Raw genomic sequence first — 25,974 nt, 5'->3', positions numbered from 1 at the left:
AGAGATTAAATATCTAATGGCATTGCAAGAATACAATTCTAGATTTTCTGACCCAACGTGGGTATTTTCTTTACAGACTATTTTACATACCCTCAGTTTAATTGCTAAGAATGGTTTGAAAATTCAAAAGTAAAACTCTCACCTCAGTATCATTAAAATCACATTGTTAGAAAATTGTATACTCTGTTTTCAGGGAAATAAGAGTTTAAGAGTGAGTCAAACTGTCCTTCTGAACATGACTTAACCATATTTGTTCAGTGTATAATGACCGAATGTTTTATTTAGCCCAAAGAACCACCAATTCCAGACCCTGGTTAAAAGCCAGACCTCGAAGTCTCCTATTATTCCAAGACTACATTTCCAAATATTTTATTTCCTTAATTTGTCTCATGCACTAGTTTTGTCCCAGGCAGTTCTTGTTCAAACAAGAGCCTTCAGTCTCACAGTCTCTCATCTCTACCCCAATTTGTTTTGGCTGATTGCCTCCCATCGTGGCCTCACTATTTCTCTCATTTGCACAGTCGGCACTATATGTCACTGCTGTTTGCAAGGGAGTGCTTGACAGGGTAGGTTGCTTCTTAGAGAATGTGGTCGGAGGACAGAACCCAGAATGGAGGAACTCTTCAATCCATTACGTTCCATTATCAATCCCCTCACTGTGGAGTGATAAAATAAGTGTCACCCCTAGATAACACAAGATTCTAAGTATGTATGCTGGCCCTTTCCTATCCATATAAAATCAATGTCATGACTGTAATGAGGCTGCACAAAACGCTAATTTGAGTTTGCATTATTGGAAGTTTAGATGTCCAAATGGAGAAGGTGGTATATATTCTTGCTCTGTGATGGACAAAGCATACCAGAAACATTAGGCTAAATTCATAGTCTCATAGCTTAAGAAACCTGTTTAGACCCATATTACTATTAGAGAGGTGAAAGGACTCAAAGACATTCCAAGAGGAGTAACAAGGGCTCATACTAAGACTGGAGAAGAGTTGACTCCAAATATCTCAAGAGCAGCCCTAAAGCAGCCTTCAATAAGGCATCATTTTGCATTACCTAATAGAGAAGGCAGGCTTTGATAAATATTAGAAATCAGATATTAGTTCAACATAAAGAAAAATAAGAGGTGTCTTAAAAAAAAAATGGTATCTGCAGTGAGCTTTTTCTCATCCCTTGAAGGGCTTCAAGCAGGAGGCAGCACTGTGAGTCTGTGCTAAGAGGATAAATGCTGAGTCACACTGTCTGGGTCTGCAAACTTGGACATATGATTCTTTAGTGTCCTTGCAATATACGTGGAATAATAATACCACCTATCTTACATAGGTTTATTAGTTTATACACAAAGCACTGAGATGAATTTTTAGTACATACTAAATGCTCAATAAATATTTTAAATATTTTTGAAAGCCATAACTAGAGAAAAATCTGGTGTAAATGAGAAAAAAAACATAGGAGATTGAAGAGCTGCATTGAAGATAACAATAGATTTGTAAACTCCCTTTAAGACTTTCTAGGTCTGCTTTTCATATTATCTTGATTAAATTGCTAAGTATCAGAGGGCAAAGGGAATGTTCAAAGAGAATGCCAGTTGGAAGCCGGAGCTGAACATGAGATAGTGCAGTTTTACAACCAGTGAGCCATAGCTTACTCATGGGATGTGAATGGGTTATAGCTACAGTTACAAGAGATAACACAATTTAAATCAATTTTATAACCATTTAAAATTTTTATTAATTGAACTTATTGCATGTAGCCATTTCAGTCATCAACATTGATACAAAAAAAAGTTACGTTCATTTAGCAAGTTTAAGTTGTTCATTAAAGCTTCTGAAAACATGAGACATTTTATTACTGATAAAGTACAGTGTTTCTCATCAAGCCTTACATAGACCATCTCCCTGAAATTACTTCCTGATAATGCCAATGTGCTAATTAAAAATAATTTTCTACATGTCATGATTATCAAAATGTATGAGAAGTACTAGATTCCATGCTTTTTTTTTTTTTTTAATATAGTAGTCCCTGGTATCTGCAGAGGATTGGTTCCAGGACCCTCCCCACAGATACCAAAGTCCAAGGATGCTCAAATCCTTTGTATAAAATGGTATAGTATTTGCATATAACCTATACACATCCTCTTAAATACTTTGTTATCTCTAGATTATTTATAATACCAAATACAATGTAAATAGTACGTAAATGGTTGTAAATGCAATGTTAATGCTGTGTGAATCATTGAGAATACGCAGCAAATTCAAGTTTTGCCTTTTGGAACTTTCTGGAGTTTGCTTTTATTTTGAGATTTTTAAAATATTTTCCATCCATGATTGGTCAAATCTGCAGATGTAGACCTTGGAGATCAGAAGGCTGACTGTAATCATTTTTATTTATTTGTTTATATCTTTTACTAAATCCCAATATAAAAATGACAGTAAAGCCAGGTTATTCTGGCCAGAACAGTGGCATAAGTTTGTCTAGATACTTTCCTTCCAAGGAACATAGTTTAAAAATTATGTAAAACCACACTGCAGTGATTTTTCACGGTATGGGCTGTGATCTGCTGGGCAGGAAGAATTTACCCAATGGGTGAAAATTGACCTAAAATGCAAGTTTTTTCTTCTATTCTTATGACCAAATGATGGTCAGCTCCACACAAGTATATATTTGTGTGTAACTTAAAATAACTTTTTAAAGTAAATTAGTATGCTTTACTAAATGTAGCATTTATAAATAAAAATTCATACATCCCTCTTATTTGCTGTGGGCTTTTTCTACTATGAAGTCTGGCTCCCAGACAACATTCAGCAGTGTTGCAAAGCTGCTGTTGAGTGGTACTCATATACGTCGGGTGGAAATTTGGCAGTGTCCAAAAAAGGCATCATTTGTTTTAGTCTTGAGTTGGACATATTTTTCAATTGCTTTCCTTGCTTTCTAATAAATTCTGCTTTTAAACCACCCTGAACAACTTTTCCTTATACTGTAACAATCTATTTTTACTACAATTGCTCCTCCTTTCTCCACCAATAATAAAGTATAAATGAAAAGTTTAAGAGGACTTCATGCATCTAAATGTATAATTATCGAAAAGACTTGGGAGCCAATAGTATAGTGAAAGAACATGGAATCTTGAGTCAGAATGTTTGACTGTTAATTATTAAATTACTTTAGACAATTTATTCGGCTCCACTGGGTCTATTTTCCCAGTAGTAAAAAGAGAAAAACAACATCCCTATTGTAGATCTGTTATAAACAAAGAGAATTAAAGAATGGATACACTGTAGAAGCTTAGTGATGTGAGTTGTATCTGTGTCCAAATATTTTTAATGATCAGTTTAGTCTTAACATTGTAATTCAGAAAGGGGCTACCAAACAGAAGCCATGGTAAACAGTCTCCAGTAAAAGCAAATGACATGAAACAGGCTCTCCTTAAATTGTTTTCTCCCAGAACGTTGGCTGACTAGCTGTGATGCAGGCATTTATTTATAAATACATTCAGGTAAAGAGTATAATATTAGATGGCTGCAACATGGCTGACAAAGTTTGTTTAATCATTTTAACAATCATCTTGGGTCTATTGCTGAATTTATTTGATTACCTGCACATAAATTTGTTAAGATAAATGTAAATAAATGCTAATGAACCAATTAAAGCCAAAAAGAAAAATTGGGGGCGGGGGGTGTGGAATGAAGAGGTAAATACAGGTTAATTGTGAAATAGCAAGGTGTGCAAATTAATTCCTAGATATATATCTTACACTGTGATTCAGAATTGTATAATATTCAATATGAAACCCCAAGAACGGTCAGAAATTTAAAACAACTTAGCAAGCATTGATGGATGTAAACTTAGTTACAGATGTACATTGAATATAGTTGCAACACTGAAAGTAATAGAAGTAAAGTCATGGCATACATGTGGTTCTGTTAGATGTTGTCAGGAAACTGCATGGGCTAACAGATGCATTAAATGTTCACGGTAAAAAAGTCAGCACTCTTACTGGTCAAAATATCCCTGGTGCTTAGGGAACAGTGATCCAATGAATTCTGTGAGAACAGTAAAGATTTAAGGTTATTTGATTAGACTTAACAAGCAACATAGATAAGATAGTCTTCTACAGCAAACCTTCAGGTTCCATTCCTCATCCAGACCATACCTGTCAACTCTCCCAAATGCAGTAATAAGGAGGGAAAGCAACATCACATGACTGGTAGCCTCATCTATGCCAAGGAATATTTGTTGTTCTTTCCTACGAGGGCTGATTGCTCTGAAGAGCACCAGCAGAGTTAGATGGGCAGCTCTGTGAGGAAGAGCCTGTAGCCAGAGGAAATTTTCCAAGCACTACTTAGAGGGGGCTGATTTTCTATTACTAAAGAAAATTGAAAGAAAAGTTTGTATGTTTAAATCTTATGCCCATTAACTTCAGATCACCTATCCCCAAGAAACAGTCAAGCTGCTCGACTTTTTCTTCAAGAGTAGTTTGGAGTTAATGTATGTACAGCAAGGTTGTACAACATGCAGAGAAGACTACAGCACTAGCAATTACAGAAAAATTACTTTGACTTTATTATATTCATTGTATGTGCTGTTTGGAAAATATAAAAAGCACCACGTTGTGTTCAAATAAGTAAATAGAATTTGTTAAGACCAAAGGATCCTAAAAAACAGGCATCACACTTTTATGAGCTTGCTGTGCTTTGAAAAATAAGGTAAACTAGCCTGGTAAGCTGATTAACTATCCTTTGCTGGGTTGATAATTGACCATTTTTGTTGGGTTGACAAAAACAAACAAACAAACAAACAAACAAACAAACAAACAAAAACCCTAAATCTGTAACACTAAAGGGCTTCCAAAATTCTGTTTAAAATACTTTTAAACTTTAAGGAAAAGAATCCCAGTATTTTGAAGATAAATAGAATAGGTTTCTTATACGGGATACAATTTGGCAGAGAGTCAGTGTCTCCATTGCTCTGGGGCTGGATGCCTTATTGAGATTTTAACTCCTTTTCTCCTTCCCCCATCAGGCAGGTAAATAGCTCTATATGTAGTGATTTTAGGAAAGATATCAGGCAGAAAAGAGGAATGAGCCACAAGTCTTTGTGGACTTTTCTCCAATTGTTAAGGTCTTAGGAGAACCTAGAGATTTTATGATGAAGCCAAATCTTCCTTGTTTTCATAGGTATAAATTTTTGAACAGAGGGAGAAGGATTATCCTTGACTAAGATGTGCAAAAGAAGAGACAGAGCTGGAGATTCACAGACAATGGGAACCCCATCTTGTTCTTCAGTGGTTCCCCTGTGGAGCTGACAGGCTAGTAGGTAGGTAGGTAGGTAGGTAGGTAGATGGCTGTTACTCAGCTGGACACACAAGATCCATGGAAGGTGTGCAGAAGGCTCCTGTCTGCTGAGCAGCAAGGAGCTTCTGAATTCAAAGAGCCTGTCAGCCTTCTACAGTAGTCAACATAAAAGGAAACCATAGGAACCAAAGACCAGGGTCTACATTTAGGATGACTTCATGCCCCAGGTTACCTAGGACTTCCCCAGTTTTAGCACAGAAAGTGCTGTGTCTGGGAAACCCCTAGGTCTCAGACAAATCAAGACATTTGTCATCTTCCCCTTCTATCCCACCCCCCACAATACAACGTTAAATAAAGTACATGGACCTATGGAACAAGTCTAAGATGAATATTTCAAAAAGGACTAAGATTTGTACCTGACCTAAGGAATGGGAGTTGAGACTTAGAATTCAAAAGGAATAATGGGAAATAGATAAAGTTCTACTTTTTATAGGCCATAGCTTATGTACTGATAGTGACAATAATTGAGTACTAAAAGAAAAGAGTTTTCTAGTGAGAATTACTAATGTAAAATTCTATTTTAAGTGAAAACATTGTATAGAGCCACCAAAGAAACTGTGCACATTGCAAAATTCAGAAAATCTAATAGCATTCCTGAAAAAGGTGCTTGAAATACTATTAGTTGATTTAGAAATGAATCAGAAGTATAACTTAAGAATTAGAAAACTGTATAATAAGAATTACTTTAATTTACCAAAAAGTCAAAAATTACAACATTTGATTTTATAATATATAGGGTAAAATGTCTAGAAATCATCATTTGTAGATTTTTTTTAATGAAAGAAAAAGCAAATGGCAAGATAAGAGAAATAGGAAGACAGTACGTATGAGATCCATAAAACAATTACTAAAGTAGGTCTAGTCATGTTACTTATAATGAAGGTTAGTGAGTTAACTCCTTAAATTATAAAACTCCATTTACATTTAGAAAATAATGTATTATATGCCGTTATAAGAGAAATGCCTAACTTCAGAGATATCTTTGTGTCATTGAATACTGCTGTCTCTTGAAAGCCTTCTGTAGTATCACTAAAGAGATTATTTTAAAAGACATAAACCCACAAGAATAGAGAAAGTAGGAGTGGAGACAGTAGGGCCAGGACTTTGAAGCCTGGAAAGCATATGAATGAGTGACCTGGTACCACAGAATCTTCAAAAGTATCAGAAATTGATGTCCACTGGCGACTGCAGCAAGTGGGGGTGCTGACTGAGAAAAGGAACGTTGGATGGGAGCTATTTGAGAAGCAGCTGTCAGCCTAGATCTCCTCTCCCAGTCTCTGCCTTAAGCGCCCCTCTCTTACCCTGTTCGTTGTCTGAAAGTTCGCTCCCTGGAAACTTGAAAGAGAGGCTCTGTAGATTGAGGGACACAAGGAAAAGTTGAGGGCAGATGTGCTATGACAAAAAACCCCCCAAAACCCAGGGAGATCAAGGGAACACCTGCAAACTGGATAATGAGACTTCCTCCTCAAGACCTCGTGCCTTTTTACCAGAGTGCTGCAGTGAGGACTTAACTTGTGGGCAGGGCTTCAGAGAGTTGTTCAGTGGAAGATCTGATCACCCCCCAAGAAGGTGAGGCCTAAGGAAACTGACAGAGGGAAGCACAATAAATGGCCCAGTCAAATTATCTTAGTGTGACCCTCAAGATCAATAGGTCCCATCACAGGTACAGAGTTTATAATCAACTTTTTAGGCCCTTCGCTCTTAAATACAGTAAAGAAGCCAGGATTACCAGGCATTTTAGGAAAGCCTAAATATGAAAGATAAGGGCTTAAAACAGAAAAAGAAAACTATACGGAGGAAAAGAAAATTGTGAAAAGAAAAGAAAAAATAATCAGAGGGAGGTACTGAATCTGAGATTCACGCATATGAAGACTGTATTATGTATGGCATTCTAGTTTTAATCTGTTTAATAAAGGTTAAAAACAGTAATTATTAATGATATAAAAGGTGTGAAATACTTTGCCAAAACTTTGTAGGAAAGAAATCTGGAGTAGTAAACCAAGTGACGTGTTTTTATGGATCTTTGCCCAGAAAACCCAATTCTAGAAAATGATCTTAAGTAAATAATTATACATGCACAAACTGATATATAAGGCTAGTCAATCTGAAATTATTTGTAATAGCAAAAAGTGGGAGAAATTCCCCATGTGCATCATAAAGTGGTTTGCATATAAAGTGACTCAAATTGTTTTAGTCATTAGAAATCATATCATATAACAATAATTAAAGACTTTGGAAATTTTTGTTAATAGGATATCAAATTAAAAATTACTTATGTATTGCAATTCCAATTTTGAAGAAATGTTTGGGTATGTGTGCACATGTGTTTCTGTATGTGTGTGTGTATATACATATATATATAAAACTATCAATGCTAAGAAAGAAAACTGAAAAATATATCAAAATTTAACTATTTCTGAGTAATGGGGTTATGCATTAAATTTAATTTTTATCCTTTTTATTCATGTTCTACTAATTTTTAAACTCAAAAATAGTAAATATTATTTTAAGTAGGAAATTGAAATCCTCTGCAATGAATTTGGCAAGTGACAAACATGGAATGAATGGTTGTCCAAAGCATTTGATTTGCTATTATAGACTTAGTCTTCCTACTGACAGAAGAAACCCAAAGTAATCAATAAAACTTGTTCACACAACTGTGCTGACAATGATATTAATGCCTAGAACAACACAATAGTTAACGAAGAGAGAACCATGCTGAGTTCAACTCAATGAGAACCAGAGGAAGGTAAAAGCAAATGGAAAAAAGATGAAATTGACAGGGAAAGGCAGCATTCAGTTCAAGCTCCCGGCCTGGGTGGGCAGTTTGGGTGGGAAACTAACCTCTCCAGAGTTTGGGTTCACTGACCACAACTGGAACAAAGGTTTGCAGAGCAGGCCAGATTGAAGTAAGTAGCTATAAAAGTGTTCTGCTTTGTGAGTACCACCCTGCAACATAATTAGCCACCTGAACAAAGGAAAGCGGTGCCCAGGGTTTCTCCATTCAGGAAGCAAATCTGAGGAGCAGGAACAGGAGCCATGTGCCAACACTTCCTCAAGATCAAAGGCCAAGAAAATAGCATAATATCTGAAAAACAAATCTGGTCAACTTCTCATAAGACTTTCTAACTCAACGATTTTAAATTGGCAGTATATTGCTAAGAATCTGGGTATTTGTTCTATCCTAAAACCAGGAGATATTGTGAGGTTATGTTTACATGGTAACAGACTTTGCTAAGTTATATGAATTATCATTTCTGACTTTGGAAAGAGAGCTAGTCTACCTGGATTGTGGGACTATAACTATATATATATAATTAATAGCCTCAATTCTTTTTTTGATTAATTCATTTGAGAATTCGGTCACTGTTATATATACATATATTGATTATGCCTAGGCATTAATAAGTATATAAAAACTTACAAGTCACATGCATTCTTACTCAAATCTAATGGGGAAGGAATAAGATTAATATGTAAATACCTGATTTATATAATTACGTGTATGTGTATATATAGCATTCTTACTAATTAGGAGAGCTAGGCAATGTTGTAGTAATTGGGGGGGAAAAAAACCCTTGATTTATCAGTGACTTCACATAATAAAGGTTTATTTGTCAGTCATAAAAAGTCTAAAGAGGGTAAGATGTTCTCTAGAACAAATCCTACACCAAATGGTGGCTCAAGAATACAGACCAAAACATGGCCTCCAAATTTGCTGCCAAAGAGAAAAGAGATGGAAGAGTCACATTGACTCTTAAATATCACAGATCAGAAATGATACTTGTATTAGAAGTGTGAGTGTATGTGTGTGGGGGTGAGAAGACATAAATAAGATCTACTCTCAACAAATTTGAAGTATAAAATACAATGTTACTAACTATAGTCACCATGTTGAATATTAGATCCCCAAGATTTACTCATCTCATAGCTGAATGTACCCACTCATCAGCTCTCTCCACTACCTCTAGCCCCCTGCCCCTGGCAACTGCCTTTCTACTTTCTGGTTCTATGAATTGAACTTTTTTAGATTGCATATGTAAGTGAGATCATGCAGTATTTATAATTCTGTCTGCCTTATTTCACTTAGCATAATGTCCTCCAGGTGCATCTATGTTGTCTCAGGTGGCAAGATGTCTTGTTTTATGACTAAGTAATATTCTACTGTGTGTGTGTGTGTATATATATACACACACATATCGATATATAATATACATATATAAATATAACGTATTTTCTTAATCCATTTATTTCTTCATGGACTCATAGATTGTTGCCGTATCTTGACTATTGTGAATAATGCTGCAATGAACATGACAGGATAGATATATTTTCAAGATAATAATTTCATTTCTTTTAGAAAGATGCTCAGAAGTGAGATTGCTTATACTTCATGTTTTTTAATGAAAGAGGATGCAAATAAATGTTTTATGCTAGAAACTATATTTACCAATTATATTTTATTTCACTTTTTATTGAGCTATAGTTGATTTACAGTGCTGGTTTAGTTTCAGGTTAGCAAAGTGATTCAGTTACATATATATATGTGTGTGTGTGTGTGTATGTATATATTTGTATTCTTTATTGGATTCTTTTCCATTGTAAGTTATTACAAGATATTGAAAATAGTTACCTGTGCTATACAGTAGGTCTTTATTGTTCATCTATTTTATATGCAGTAGTGTTTATAGATTAATCCCAAATCCCTAATTTATTTCTCCCCCCTTTACCTTTTGGTAACCATAAATTTGTTTTGTATGCCTGTAAGTGTATTTCTGTTTTGTAAATAAGTTCCTTTGTATCTTTTTAGATTCCACATATGAGTGATATCATATGATATTTGTCTTTATCTGACTGACTTCACTTAGTATGACAACATCTAGATCCATCCTTATTGTAGCAAGTGACATTATTTTATCTTTTTCATAGCTGAGTAATATTCCATTGTGTGTCTATGTATATATCACATCATCTTTACCCATTGATCTGTCGATACTTAGGTTGCCTCCATGTTTTGGCTATTGTAAATAGTGCTGTCATGAACATTGAGATGCAAGTGTCCTTTCAAGTTAAGAGTCTTCTTCAGATATATGCACAAGAGTGGGATTGCTGGATCATATGTTAACTCTTACTAGTTTTTTAAGGAACTTCCATATTGCTCTGCAAAGTGACAGTACCAGTTTACATTTCTGCTAGCAGTGAGGGAGGGTTCCCTTTTCTCCACCCTGTCTGCAGCATTTATTATTTGTAGACTTTTTAATGACTGCCATTCTGACCAGTGTGAGATGATACTTCATTTTAGTTTTGATTTGCATTTCTCTAATAATTATCAATATTGAGCATATTTTCATGTTTTTGTTGGCCATCTGTATGTTTTCTTTGGAGAAATGTCTTTTTATGTCTTCTTTTTATGTCAGTTTTTGATTGGGTTGTTTGTTTTTTAATGTTAAGTCATATGAATTGTTTGTATATTTTGGAAATTAATCCCTTATTGGTCCCATCATTTGCAAATATTTTCTCCCATTCTGTAAGTTGTCTTTTTGTTTTGTTTATGGTTTCCTTTGCTGTGCAAAAGCCTTTAAGTTTAATTAGGTCCCATTTGTTAATTTTTACTTTTATTTCCATTATTTGAGAGGACAGATACAAAAAAAGATTGCTGTGATTTATGTCAGAGTGCTCTACCTATGTTTTCCTCTAGGAGTTTTATAGTTTGATCTTACATTTAGATCTTTAATCCAGTTTAAGTTTATCTTTGCTTATGGTTTTAGAGAATGTTCTAATTTTATTCTTTTACATGAAGCTTTCCAGTTTTCCCAGCACCACTTACTGAAGGGACTGTCTTTCTTTCATTGTATATTCTTGCCACCTTTGTCATAGATTAATTGACTATAAGTGCATGGGTTTCTTTCTGGGCTTCCTATTCTGTTGCATTGAGCTATGTGTCTGTTTTGTGCCAATTCCATACTGTTTTGATTAATGTAGCTTTGTAATACAGTTTGAGGTCAGGGAACATGATTCCTCCAGCTCCGTACTTTTCTGTAGATTGTTTTGGCTATGTGGGGTCTTTTTTGTTTACATTCAAATTTAATTTTTTTTTGTTCTAGTTCTGTGAAAAATGTGATTGGTAATTTGATAGGGACTGCACTGAATCTGTAGATTGCCTTAGGTGGTATGGTCATTTTAATAATATTGATTCTTCCAATGCAAGAACATGGTATATCTTTCCATGTGTTTGTGTCATCTTTAGTTTCTTTCATTAGCATCTGATAGTTGTTGGAGTATAGGTCTTTTGCCTCCTTAGATGGGTTTACTCGTAGGCATTTTATTCTTTTTAATGCGATGGTAAATGAGATTGTTTCCTTAACTTCTATTTCTGACATTTTGTTGTTAGTGTATAGAAAAGCAACAGATTTCTGTATATTAAATAATTTTGTATCCTTCAACTTTACCAAATTCATCGATGAGATTACTAGTTTTCTGGTGGTGTCTTTAGGATTTTCTATATATAGTGTCATGTCATCTACAAATTGTAACAGTCTTATTTCTTCCTTTCCAATTGGATTTCTTGTATTTCTTTTTTTTATCTGATTGCTGTGGCTAGGACTTCCAAAACCAAGTTGAATAAAAGTAGTGAGTGGATATTCTTCTCTTGTTCCTGATCTTAGACGGAATTCTTTCAGCTTTTTATCCTCAAGTATGATGTTAGCTGTGGGTTTCTCGTATATGGCCTTTATTATGATGAGGTATATTTCTCTATGCCCACTTTCTAAAGAGTTTTTACCAAAAATGGATGTTGAATATCATCAAAACCTTTTCTTCATCTATTGAGATGATCATATGGTTTTTATTCTTCAGTTTGTTAATGTGGTGTATCCCATTGACTGAGTTGTGTATATTGAAAAATCCTTACATCTCTGGGATAAATCCCACTTGATCATGGTATATGATTCTTTTAATATATCGTTGGAGTTGGTCTGCTGGTATTTTGTTGAGGATTTTGCACCTATGTTTGTCAGTGATACTGACCTGTAATTTTCTCTTTTTTATGATATCTTTGTCTGACTTTATTATCTGGGTGATTGTGGCCTCACAGAATGCATTTGGAAGTATTTCTTCCTCTGCAATTTTTGTAATAGTTTCAGAAGGAGAAGTCTTAATTCTTCGAATGTTTGGTAGAAATCACTTGTGAAGCTGTCTCTTCCTGGACTTTTGCTTGTTGGGAGTTTAATTACTGATTCAATTTCAGTACTGGTAATTGGTTTGTTATATTTTCTATTTCTTCCTGGTTCACTCTTGGGAGTTTGTACCTTTCTAAGAATTTGTCCATTTCTTGTAGGTTGTCCATTTGATTGGTGTATAGTATCTTGTAATAGTCTCTTATGAGCCTTTGTGTTTCTGTAGAGTTGGTTGTAATTTCTCCTTTCCTTTCTGATTTTTTTTTTCCCGTTTGTATTGTGTATTGAGAAAAACACCAAAGGAAAGAGGGAAGAAAATATGACCGTTCGACCATAATAGAGAGAATCACATTTTTGTTACAAACCTTTCCTCTGACACAGCTCCTCCTGCAACACTAACTATATACCTGACCAATCCAGGATGTCAGTTGCTGGTTGGGTTCCAGGTGGAATGTTGGTGTGTTCCCCGGGGCTCGTTGTGGCTGGTAGATCCATGGTAACTGGGCAGAGCCCTGTGGAGGATCAGTGCCATGGAGGGGCTGCCATCCTCTGTGGAGCTTGGCTTAGGGCTCTTCTTTGGGAAGCTGAGTGAGGTCATGGAGTTGCTGCTGCCCAGTGACCTGAGTTCATGGTTCACTTTCCAGAACCTAGAAGGACAGTGGCATGTCTGCATTTCATAAGCTTATTGGTGGGTATTTTATGTACTTTCAGACTTGTTCAGTCTTGTAGAAGTCAACTTTAGATAAATGATGAGGGTCAACCTGAGCTTGAGGAAGGAACTCAATCCTCTGGACCAAGAGAAAGTTTCATTTCTGATTTGATGGATTTGGCCCACTCCCTTTTTTTTCTTTGAGTCTAGCTAAAGGTTTATCAATTTTGTTTTTCTTTTCAAAGAACTAGATTTTAGTTTCATTGATTTCTTCTTCTTTTTTTTTTTCTAATTCATTTATTTCTGCTCTGATCTTTATGATTTCTTTCCTTCTGCTAACTGTGGGTTTTGTTTGCTCTTTCTCTAGTTACTTTAGGTGTAAGGTTAGATTATTTAAATTGTTTCCTGAGGTAAGCTTTATTGCATTAAACTTCCCTCTTAGAACTGCTTTTGCTGCATCCCATAAGTTTTGGACCATTAGTGTTTTCATTTTCATTTGTCTTTAGGTATTTTTTGATTTCCTCTTTGATTTCTTCAGTGATCTGTTGGTTGTTTAGTAGCATATTGTTTAGCCTCTGTGTGTTTGTGATTTTTACAGTTTTTTTCTTATTGATTTCTATCCTCATAGCATTGTGGTTAGAAAGGATACTTGATATGATTTCAATTTTCCTAATTTTACTGAGGTTTGCTTTGTGCCACAGCATGTGATCTATCCTGAATGTTGCATATGCACTTGAAAAGAATGTGTATTTTGCTGCCTTGGATGGAATGCTCTATAAATCACAATTAAATCCATCTGGTCTAATGTGTAGTTGAAGGCTTGTGTTTCCTTATAGATTTTTTGTCTGGATGATCTGTCCATTGATGTAAGTGGGGCATTAAAATTCCCCACTATTATTGTGTTACTGTTATTTTTCTCCCTTTATTTCTATTAACATCTGTCTTACATATTGAGGTGCTCCCTTGTTGGGGGCATATATATTTACAATGGTTACATCTTCTTCTTGGATTGATCCCTTGATTATTATGTATGTAAAGTAACCTTCTTTGTCTCTTGTAACAGTCTTTACTTTAAAGTCTTTTTTGTCTAAGTATTGATACTCCAGCTTTCTTTTGATTTCCATTCGCATGGAATAAATTTTCCATCCCCTCACTTTCAGTATATATGTGTCTCTAGATCTGAAGTGAGTCTCTTACAGGCAGCATATATATGGGTCTTGTTATTATATTCAGTCAGTCAGTCAGTCTTTTGTTTGGAGCATTTAGTCCATTTAGATGTAAGGTCATTATTAATATGTATGTTCTTATTGCCATTTTGTTGTTTTGGATTTGTTTTTACAGGTCTTTTTTTTTTCCAGTTCTTTAGTTTTCTTCTCTTCTGATTTGCTGACTATCTTTAGTGTTATGTTTGGATTCCTTTTGCTTTTTTGTGTGTATATCTATTATAGATTTTTGGTTTGTGATTACCATGAGGTTTTTGTATGTTATGCAGTCTATACACATATATATGTATATATGATTGTTTTAAGTTGCTGATCTATTAATTTCAAATGCATTTTAAATACCCAACATTTGTACTCTCCTCCCCTTATGGTTACTTGTTTTGATATCATAGTTTACATCTAATTGTTTTGTGTATCCCTTAACTGCTTATTACTGATACAGATGATTTTACTACTTTTGTCTTTTAGCCTCCCTACTAGCTTTGTGTGTGGATGATTTCCTACCTTACTCTATATTTGCCTTTACAATTGAACTTTTTCTTTTTGTAATTTCCTTGTTTCTAGTTGTGGCTTTTTCTTTTCTCTCTAGAGACGTTCCTTTATCATTTGTTGTAAGTCTGGTTTGGTAATGCTGAATTCTTTTAGCTTTTGCTTATCTGTAAAGCTTTTGATTCTCCATCAGATCTGAACAAGAGCCTTGGATAGAGTATTTTTGGTTGTAGGGTTTTTCCCTTTTATCACTTTAAGTATATTGTGCCACTCCCTTCTATCCAGCAGTTTCTGCTGAAAAATGAGCTGATAACCTTATAAGATTTCCCTTGTAAGCTATTTTTCACTTTTCCCTTGTTGCTTTTAATATTATCTCTTTATATCTAATTTTTAAAATTTTTCATTATGATATATCTTGGTATGTTCCTCTTTGGGTTAATCTTGTATAGAACTCTCTGTGCTTCCTGGAATTGGGTGATTGTTTCCTTTTCCAGGTTAGAGAAGCTTTCAGCTATTATCTCTTCCAGTATTTTCTTAGGCCTTTTCTCTCTCTCTTCTCTTTTGGGACCCCTGTAATGGGAATATTAGTGTACTTGATGTTGTCCGAGAGGTCTCTTAAGCTGTCCTCTTTTCTTTTCATTCTTTGGTTGTTGTTGTCCAGTGGCAGTGATTTCTACTGCTGTCTTCCAGCTCACTAATCCATTCTTCTGCATTATTTAGTCTACTATATATTCCTTCTAGTGTAGTTTGCATTTTAATTATTGTATTCTTTAACTCTAGTTGTTCTTTATATTTTCTAATTCCTTGTTAAGAACTTCTAACTTCTCATTCTGTGACTCTATTCTCCTCTTTAGTTCTTTGATCATCTTTATGATCTTTACTCTAAACTCTTTCTCAGGTATATTGCCTATATCCATGTCAGTTCTTCCTCTGGAGTTTTTCTTGTTTATCTGTCTGAAACATATTTCTCTTCTACCTCATTTTGTCTTAATTGCTATTTGTATTTTTGTGTATGTGGTAAGTTAGTTATGTTTCTAGACCTTGGAGAAGTGGCCCTTTGTGGGAGACATCCTCTGTGTCCCAGAAGTGCAGTCCCCTCTCACCACACAAGGGCCAGGGGCTAGCTGGTCCCAGGGTAGTGTCTGACCTGTATTTGCAGACTTGTTCCGCAAACTGCAGGATTATACTCTCCTTGCTTCTGATATCTGCACCCTGGTGAGTGAGGCTAATGTAGAGGATTGTGCATGTTTCCTTGTGGGAGGGGCCCATGCTTGCCCACTGGTGGGTGGAGATGTGTCTGCTTATGAGTGAGGCTGTGTCCTGTCCCAGTTAGTTGTTTGGCCTGGAGGCTAATGGGTGGAGCCAAGTTTTGGAATCGATGACCAAATATGTTACCCACCCCACCAGGAGAGCTCACACAGATGAATGCTTTCCAGTATGTCTGCCACCAAGTGTCTGTGTCCCCAGGGTGAGCCACAGCCGCCCCCCACCTCCCAGGAGACCCTCCAAGACCAGAAAGTATGTCTGACCCAGCCTTCTATCAAATTAGTGCTCCTGCCCTTGGTCCTGGTGTGTGAGAGATTTTGTATGTGTCTTTTAAGATTGAATTCTCTATTTGTGCCAATACTGTCAAGCTCCATCAATTAAGCCCCACTGGCTTTCATAGCCAAATGTTCTAGGAGCTCTTTTTCCCAGTACCAGACCCCTGGGCTTGGGAGCCTGATGTGAGACTCAAAACTCTCATTCCTGTGGGAGAACTTCTGAAATATAAAATTTATTTTTAAATAAATAAATAAATAAATAAATAAATAAATAAATAAATAAATAAATAAATAAATTTATTTTCCATTTAATGGAATGCCCTCCCCAGGGCTATAGGACTTGATTATATCACAAGCCCTCCCTCTCTACCTGTCTCATTTTGCTTCCTTTATCTCTTAGTTGTAGAAAATCTTTTCTGGTAGGTTCCAGTCTTTTTCACCGATGGTTGGTCTGTAGTTAGTTGTGATTTTGGTGTATTCATGTGTAGAATTGAGCTTAGGGTCTTTGTACTCAGCCATCCTGGTCACTTTCCTGGTATTTCTATTTTTAATTTTTTTTGTGGACCCTCCAAACTGTTTTTCATAATGGCTGCACCAATTTACATTTTTGCCAACAGTGTAAAAAAGCTTCCTTTACTCTACACCCTCCCCAACACTTGTTATCTCTAATCTTTTTGATAATAGCTATCCTAACAGGTGTGAAATGATCTCTCATTTTGGATTTGGTTTATAATTCCTTCATGATTAGTGATGTTAAGCACTTTTCATTACCTGTTGGCTATCTGTATGTTTTCTTTGGAAAAATGTTTACTGAGGTCCTTTTCCCATTTTTAAATCATGGGGTTTTGTGTGTGTGTATGTGATTCCGAATTTTATGAGTAACATATTTTGGATACTAATCCCTTACTAGATATATGGAATGAAGATATTTTCTCCCATTTCATAGGTTGCATTTTCAATTTGTTTATTGTTTCCTATGCTGTTCAGAAGCCTTTTAGTTTGATGTAGTCCCACTTGCTTAATTTTTAATTTGTTGCCTTTCCTTTTGGTGTGCTATCTAAAAAAAAAAAAAATCATTGCCAAGCCCATTGTCAAAATCTTTCCCCTATATTTTCTTATAGAAGTTTTATAGTTTCTGGTCTAACATTTAAGTTTTTAATACATTTTAAGTTCATATTTTTGGTGTCTGGTGTAAGATAAGGGTCCAGTTTCATCCTTTTGCATGTGGATTTTGAGTTTTCCAGATAAAATTTATTGAAGAGATTATCCTTTCCCATTGTGTGTTCTTGGCACCCTTGTCAAGGATTAGTTGACTGTATATTCATGGGTTTATTTCTGGGATCTCTTTTCTTTCCATTGGTCTACGTGTCTGTTTTTATGCCAGCACTACAGGACTGCTTCAGGTTCTGCAATTGGATGGAGTTTGGTGGGCCTGCCTCCAGCGGCAAAGATGAATGTTTCTCATACCAAGTCTCTGGGTAGGCAGGACAGCTGTCAGACCATAACTGAGAGGGGCTGAGGCTGAGTTACAGAGCCATTTCAGGATCTGCTATAGACACTGCCCTCAGACGGAGGGTAGTGGGTCTTCCTCAGAATAGATGGGTAGGGGAAAAGATGGATGTGTCTCCTGCCTTGTCCATAGGTAGGCAGAATTGCCTCCAGATCTCAGTTAAGAGGGGCTGGAGTGAGGTAACAGGATGGCAGCCAGCACCAGTGTCAGAAGGCCTGTTAACCAAGGCACCTTGGGCATGACTTCTGCTGGGTCCCTTGGTGGATGGTGCTGGTGGCAGAACCAAGGCCGAGTGGGGCTTGAGCCAAGTCCACAGGGGAATGGGGCTATTTCTGGGTCTGTACCCAGGACTGTGTTTGGTGAGTCAGCCACCCAGGCATGGGCCTGCTTTCTCAAAATAGTCCCCCTCAGTCTCAGGCTCCACTGGGGTTTTACAGTCTCCTGCATGGGTCCCAAGTTTCCCACAAAGGGACTTTGGTCTGTGGATGGCTACCAAATTATTGTTGCTGAGAGAGTATAGGAGCAGGGGTCCTAATATTTTGCTAGCTTGCTGATGTGACCTCTCTAATTTCTTATTTTTGTATTTGACGTAATAGACTTAGAAAAGATATTGAGACCATTTATTTAAAATTATATATTTACTAATGTAAATGAAGGAGCTTGCTTAGCAGAATGCCAGCACATAACAAGCTCTTCATGACTATTTATTTTGACACATATTACCTAAAGACCAATATGAAAATGATTCCTTAGCAAGCACAAAGTAATATCCATGTCTGACATGGTTAAGTGTTCAAGAAATTCTCAATAATAAACTGATTTAAAAGGAACTGGAGGAGATAAGTAATCAGGCAGAGATTCTAGAAATGTAAGATCAGCCCTCGGGCCCAAATCAACCGAAGTTTCAATCCAAATAAGAAAATAAGGCAATTTTAAAAATTCAAAACCATAGCAAACATAATAATTTAAGTGACTTTTTCCACAGAATTTTCTACTCACAACTTTGTAGAAATTTCTCAATAAACCTTTTTTCAATCTTAATGTTTTATCCTTTTTTCTTCTCTGTTGTTAGTTGGCTCCATTTCTGTGTAATTATGCTTCTCTCATATGACAATTTCCCCATTAGATGACGCAGAACTACTGTGCTCTGTGATTACTGTCAAGGTGGGCTATGGCCCAGTGTTCCCACTGCTCTTTACTCTTCACTAACCAGTACCGAGAGAATGGTACCAACTTTAAAATACATAGTACTTGGGTTTAAACAGACATCTCTGTTGCAAAACTTGCTAATGAATCTGCAAACAAAATAATGTACTAAGTTTTAAAGATGAAAATGCAAACAAATACGTATTTAATATTTTACCCGTAACCGTATGCCTTGAAACTTGGACTTCTCTGATTCTGATGTCCTCTCTCATTCTAACAAAGAAAAATCCCAAAGAGGAGTAAGTTCCAAAGATAATAATAGCTGATGAACAAAATCTTAAAACATTGCTCCTAAGCATTTATCTTTAGAGTAGCCAGAACACAGCTCTCCACGGGCTTTAGCTGCCAAAACAAACCCCAAAGAGTTTATCAAAATCCAGGAAATTCAGTTCAACTGTTTAAAGCATATTTTGGAATACCTACTATGTGCTGGGCCCCACTGGCCTCTGGAAACAAATGTGTATGGCATTTTCATGTTGACACTGAAGTAAACACATTTAATCAAACTCTGATACCAAGTCTGGATAAATTATTGTTATCTGAAGAATATTCCCAAGGGCATCTATTAATGTTACGACTCAGTCAACACTTGTGCTTAAATGATAATTAACAATCATTTATTAAGCTCTCACAGCATTCTAGACTCTGAAAACCACCTGAATATACAAAACTCTCACTTACTCTCATAGTGATATTAGGAATAATGGTCCCATTGTGCTAAGATCTCTCATCCCTAATTACTTCTTTATCTGCAAAAAAAAGCACTATGCTCATTTAAATGCTTTATTTTACTATATTAAATGAAAGTGTACACACGGAGACTGCTAAGTATTCTGTACATATGCTACACTATTTGTCCTTAAGTCTGGGGATTTCCTTTACTTGGCATGAATTATAGGAGAGGTGCCTAACACTCAGACTGAGTGAGTTTTACTAGCTTATGGTGGTGTCGGAGAGAAAAGCGCATAAACCAGAGGATGTCATTAGACCAGTGACAATGGAGGAGAAAATACCCAGTGCTGACAGCCCCGCTCACTTGCAAGCTGATTGGTGTCAACATGCAGAGCAGTACAGACAGAACGGCTTAGGAAGGGGTTTGCTGCATCTGGCGAGAAAGGAAGTGTAACAGCAAAAAAGAGAACAAAATATTGTATGTCTGTGTTTGCTCCACCTAGGAAAAGCAGACACAATGAATCTACAGTATGTATAGAGAAGGAACTAACCACATGTATTAATACAGTCTTTGTGCCTCAGCCATAAAACAGGTTCTGGGCTTGGAGTTAAAGTGGCTGCACAGATGGGGCCCTTTCCCCTTTCTTTGCAATATTCCATATTCTAATTATGATTTGCAGTGCTTCTGGCACGAAAGCAAGGCCAGTGATGTGGCCCCAGGAGCAGGCATGATAAAAAGCCAGGCCCATGAACTCGTGTGACTGCTCTTTTCCACTTCCCTTCTCCTCCCTCAGCTAATTCAGTCTGGTTTTTTGGACAGCATTTGGAATTCTTCAAGCTGTCTTTGGTTGCTTTTCACTCAATGAAAAAAAAAAAAAAAAGTCAGATCTTCAGAAGTAACTCTATAGTTACTGGAAGGAGAGGAGGCGCAGGCTAGTTAACAATGTGGTATAAAACCCCACAAGCATATAAAGTGCTAACAATTGATTCCACTAAAAGGATCTTGTGAGAGCTAGTGGAATCGTAGCGTTCACAGTAAAATCCAAGTGTAAGAGCCACGTCATGGGTGACAGTTTGCCCCACTTTAGCCCTAAATGTTTGGGTCTTCCATGTTAGGAAAAAAAAAAGACATCATAACATTAATGAAAATTACTAAATAAGATGGTCTAAATCATCTTACTCTGTTTCTGTTATCACTAGTGGAAGCTTGCAAGTTTTCTGTTCTATGTAAATTAGTGTTTAATTATTGAGTATTGGGAGATGCATTGAACTGCACCTTAGTATCAAGTGTTCTTACCATTAAGTGAGCACCATGTGAGCTTTGTAGCTGTAAATATAGGAGAGTATCCTCTACAATTTTATGTTCTAGCTCTTTGAATATAGTACTAACATACTATGACATAATTCTCAGGTAGAGAATGTAAATGTGATCTTTTTATAAATATTTAAAACTTTTCCTTTCTCTTTTTCTCTTGCAGTCATTTTTCCCCTGAGCTCTCAGTGGTTTTGGTCATTTGGTAATTATTTGCTAATCAGGAACCTTGTTATATTTATTCATTCATTCAGTTACTCATTTGAGAAATATTAATTATTGAGAGCTTGGAAATACGGAAGTTAACACACCAGAATGAAACCCATACTCTACCAAAAGGAGATGGGTAATAGATAAAATAAACAGGTAAAATGAATGGTAAGTTAGATATTGATAGGTACTATAGAGGAAAAATAAAGAAAATAAGAGGAATAAGGAGTAGAATTTTAAATTTGGTGGCCAGAAAATGCTTCAGTGAGAAGGCTATTTATACTCCTGTAGAGACAGACAGAAATCTAGTCATGTACAGTTATGGTAGAAAATTGTTCTGTGGGAGAAACAAGTTCAAACGCTTTGAAGACAGGTTATTCATAGCATGTGAGTGGCCAGTATAACCAGAATGGAGCAACCAGCACAGATGACCAGAGCCATAACCAGGACCAGATTATGTAGACCAATATAAGGACTTTAGCTTATACTCTGAGTGAGATGAGAGGCCATTGGAGGGTTTATGTAGAAGAGTGTCATGTTTGAATTCATGCTTTGTAACTTAGCTATATTGATAATAAACTTTTGGTATTACAGAAGCAGAAATGTGAATACTAGGTAGAAGCTTGTTACAATTATTCATTCAAGAAATGATGATGACTTGGACTAAATTGATAAAGTGAAGGGAGTCCAAAATGATTGGATTATAGGTGTATTTTAAAGGTGAAGTAAGCAGTGCTTGGTGATGGATTGAAAGCAGGTGATGAGAGAAGAAAAATTGACTCCAGAGATTTGGGGCTTGACAAAGGAAGTGTGGAATTGCTGTTTAGTGATTTGGGGAAGACTCTGTGAAGAATAGATTTGGAGGGAAGGGTAAGAGCATGATTTGGGACTTGCTAAATTTGAAATGTCTATTAGATATCTAAATAGAAAGATCTTGAATTGAGATAAGAGGTCTAGGATGGAGATATCCATCTAGGAGTTGTCAGTGGAGAAGTGATTTCTGAAATTATGTAGATGATAATGCCAAAGTAGTGTAGGCAGAAAAGAGAAGAGTCTGAGGATTCAGCCCTGAGGTACTCCAGTGATTCCTGGTCAGAGGGATTAAGAGAAGCTTTCAAAGGAGACTTAGCTGGAGCAGCCAGTGAAAAAAAAGAAAACATGAAGAGTGTAGTACCCTGGAATCCACATGGGGAGACTTTTGAGGAGGAGGGAGTGATCAACGATATCAAATTCTGATGATGGGAAGAGTGAGATGATGATAAAGAACTGATTTGGATTTAACAACATGAAAGTCAGTGGTGATTAGATAAAAGCATTTTCATTAGTCTTGAGTTCAAAAGCCCGACTGGAGAAGGTGTAAGAGAGAAAGGTAGGAGAAGAATTGAGGACTGTTAATTTAGACAACATTTTGAAAGTTTGGTTTGTTTGGTTTTTTTTAAATGTAAAAGAGAATGAGAAATTCAGTGGTAGCTAAGTGGAATGAGAGTCAAAATCATTTTCCCTTCTTCAGATGGGAGTAATAAGAGCATGTTTGTTATGACTGATCTAGTAGAAAGTAGAGGACAATAATATAGGAGGGAGAAGAATGTTTAGAAGGAGAGTGAACAAGCAGTCTCCTGCTGAGTGGAAGAGTTGTCTTTAGATAGGACCACCCTTAAGTCACCCACTGTCAACTGAACAGAGGCAGGTAGATGACTAGTTATTCTGGTAGGACTTTGTTGATGCTCTCTTCTGTTTGTTTCTGTTTTATCTGGAAACAAGGTCATCAGCTGGGAGTTAGGATTTAAGAGGAAGTATTAGAAGTTTGAGGACAGAAGAAAAAGGAAGTATTTTTCAGGGAGAGTGGGAGAATGAATGGACTAGGGAAATATAATATGATTGCCAGGCAACATTAAGAGCCCACCTGAGATTAGAGGTCATAAATTTAAAGGAAGACAATCATTATGGTTGTGTTTTTCTGCAGCCATAGTCGGCTGTATGGGAGCAGATGTGGAGTAAGCAGAGAGATGGGTTTAACCATGGGTGAAATTCTGCAAGACAGAATGCAAGGAAAGAGAGAGTGCGTAATTACAGTGATGAGTCATGGGATATAAAGTAGGTGAACAAGAAAGAGCGTTCATAAGTGGGACAATGATAAAGTGGTGTGATCAACTGATCTTAGCCACTGTGGGGTATAAATATGCATGAACTGGAAAGATAAAAGGTTAAAAGTCATGGAGAGAAAATCCTGAAATTGCAACTTTTGGGAGTTAGGAGTTTTTAGTGCAGGGAGGGTGATAGCTCAGTGCTGGAGCACGTGTTTAGCATGCATGAGGTCCTGGGTTAAATCCCCAGTAGCTCCATTAAAAAAAAAAAAAAAGTTGTTAGTAAAAGAAACAATTTGGTGTAACCTTGGTACTGATTGTCTTATGTAGACAGAAGGTGATCATTTTAGAGGGAAGTCAAGGTACCCAGAAGCTAGCTAGAAGGAGCATCTACACAGATTTTGAAATCACGGAGAATTAAGACAGAAGCAGTTCAGGAGAGAGTGACTTTTATCTAAGAATTAAAGTCTCATAGGAGAAAAGGGAAAGCGGCCTAGCAGTCAGTAAATGGGTGCTAGAAGGAGGGGTATATGAGCTGTGACAGCAGGCGCTTTAAAGCTGGAAGGAGAAAGGACTGCGTAGAAGTGACAGTGAGGAACAAGTGCATCTGCTCCATCTCCAGGCCCCGGGGTAGGAGAATGTAGAAAAGAGCCACTAATTAAGGAGACTTCTGGAGAAACACTGTCCTTTAGGAAAGAACCAATTTCAGTTATAGGCATGGTTCTCAACCTTAGCTGCCCATGTCCTAAATAGATTAGGTAGCTGACAGGGAGGATGGATGGATGGATGGATGGATGGATAGACAGATGATAGATAATAACAGATGATAGCTAGCTAGATTTATTTTAGATAAATATTTTTCAGTTTCAAAGTTTCTTCTGAAAATTCTCATAGGAAGCCTGCCATATGATTAAAATAAGTAATTTTTCAGTCAATTAAATTTCGTGAATGACCTTACTTACAGTTTCTATTGTGTAGTGAGCAAAGTATCCACACAATCAGTTTTCATTATCCCAGAAGAATTAATCAAACGTAATTAGGCAGGAGATAATTCCACTGAAACATTCCTTTGGTATTAAGGAGGAATTCTCCAACAATAATAAAGACCAGTCCTTCTCCATATGTTATACTGAAGCTATGGAATTGCATGTGTCACTGGGTACAATTCTGAGATGGTGACTGATACAACTGTAGGGAGGCCACGGAGCCACATAGAACTGGACATCCATACTGCATCCATCTTCCAGGCACTGTACCCAAGAAGACCTAGAAATAGGATAGCAGTCTCCTACACTAGTGAGAAAAGGCGAGGTGTGGTGGTATACAGCTCATTGTGAGTTAATGTACAATTAATGCTAGAGGAAAAAGTTCAAATGCTTAACTGTAAAAGAGCCAATTCAAAACCTTTTTAAGGTTGAATATTTTATCGTTTTAAAATTTATTAATTTATTCCTTCAGACAGCACGTCTTGTGTGTCTCCTATATGCGAGTTTGGATAATGGGCACAGTAGCGGTGAATGAAACTCTTAACTTCTCACAGTTTACATTCTTCTTTACTCTGGCGAAGAGTCTTTTTTATTCACCACCCAAAAAGGCAAGATCTATGAATGTGCCCATATAAATACAGGGGGCAGGAATCAACTTTCAATTGGATATTTCCTCTTAAAATTATTTCCCCATATCCCTTGTGAAGATATTAGATCTACAGGAGTCTTACAAAACTTGGAATGAGAAATCACAAACTCAGAGAAAACTAGGTTCGGTTCTTAGTAAATCTCTTGTGATTTTTGTGATTTGAAAAAATCAGAAACAAATGTTTCTGTCACCCCTAACAAGTGGATGAGGCAGTTAAAATCAACTCATACGTCTTTGTTTTTTTCTTTTAAAGATGAATACTAAGAACATAGATGAGATTAAATAAGAACAAGAGAGATCTGAGGGTTTAAAAATAAAAAATGTGGCCATAATTCCTCTGAGAGGAAGAGCTAAGACAAAATAAGAGTGGTGTTGCAGAAAAGAAAAGAAAATCCCCAGGGCAACCCAGCAAAGGAAGAAGAAGTTCTCTTAGAGTATAAATGGGTCTTTGTTAAGTTTAACAAGCCCTCAAAGGACAGATTCCTGGAGATGTCTGAAGTTCTTCATTTAATGTGAAAATACTTTACACTTTCCTTTAAACAAAGAAATCACCCCACTGGCCAGGAGCCAGAGCTTGCACATTTTTTGAGGCACCACAGGAAAAGAGAAAAGAAGAAAAAAGCCGAGCACTTCCACATTCACCCTAGGGGAAGAATGTGCCCCACTTCCCAGCGTTCTCATCAGTGGCAGTTCTCGATCCTGATTAATGAGTCCTTCCATGATCCTGGCTTTGCTGCCCCCACTGCTGCTCTACAGTTTCAATTTTCACCCCAAAGCTGGAAGTGCCTCCTCAGTGAAGAAAGCCCTGAGATGATGTGGAGGGAATAAAAGGGAAACGCAGATACTAGTGCTACCTGACCAGCAGGAAATTTGAACTGTATCAACTGAGATGGCCCAAAGAGCTGTTGAAA

The sequence above is a fragment of the Camelus ferus genome, chromosome 7 (genome assembly GCF_009834535.1).
Source record: "Camelus ferus isolate YT-003-E chromosome 7, BCGSAC_Cfer_1.0, whole genome shotgun sequence".
Taxonomy (NCBI): domain Eukaryota; kingdom Metazoa; phylum Chordata; class Mammalia; order Artiodactyla; family Camelidae; genus Camelus; species Camelus ferus.
The sequence above is the reverse complement of the archived record's forward strand: the minus strand, read 5'-3'. Positions refer to the sequence as shown.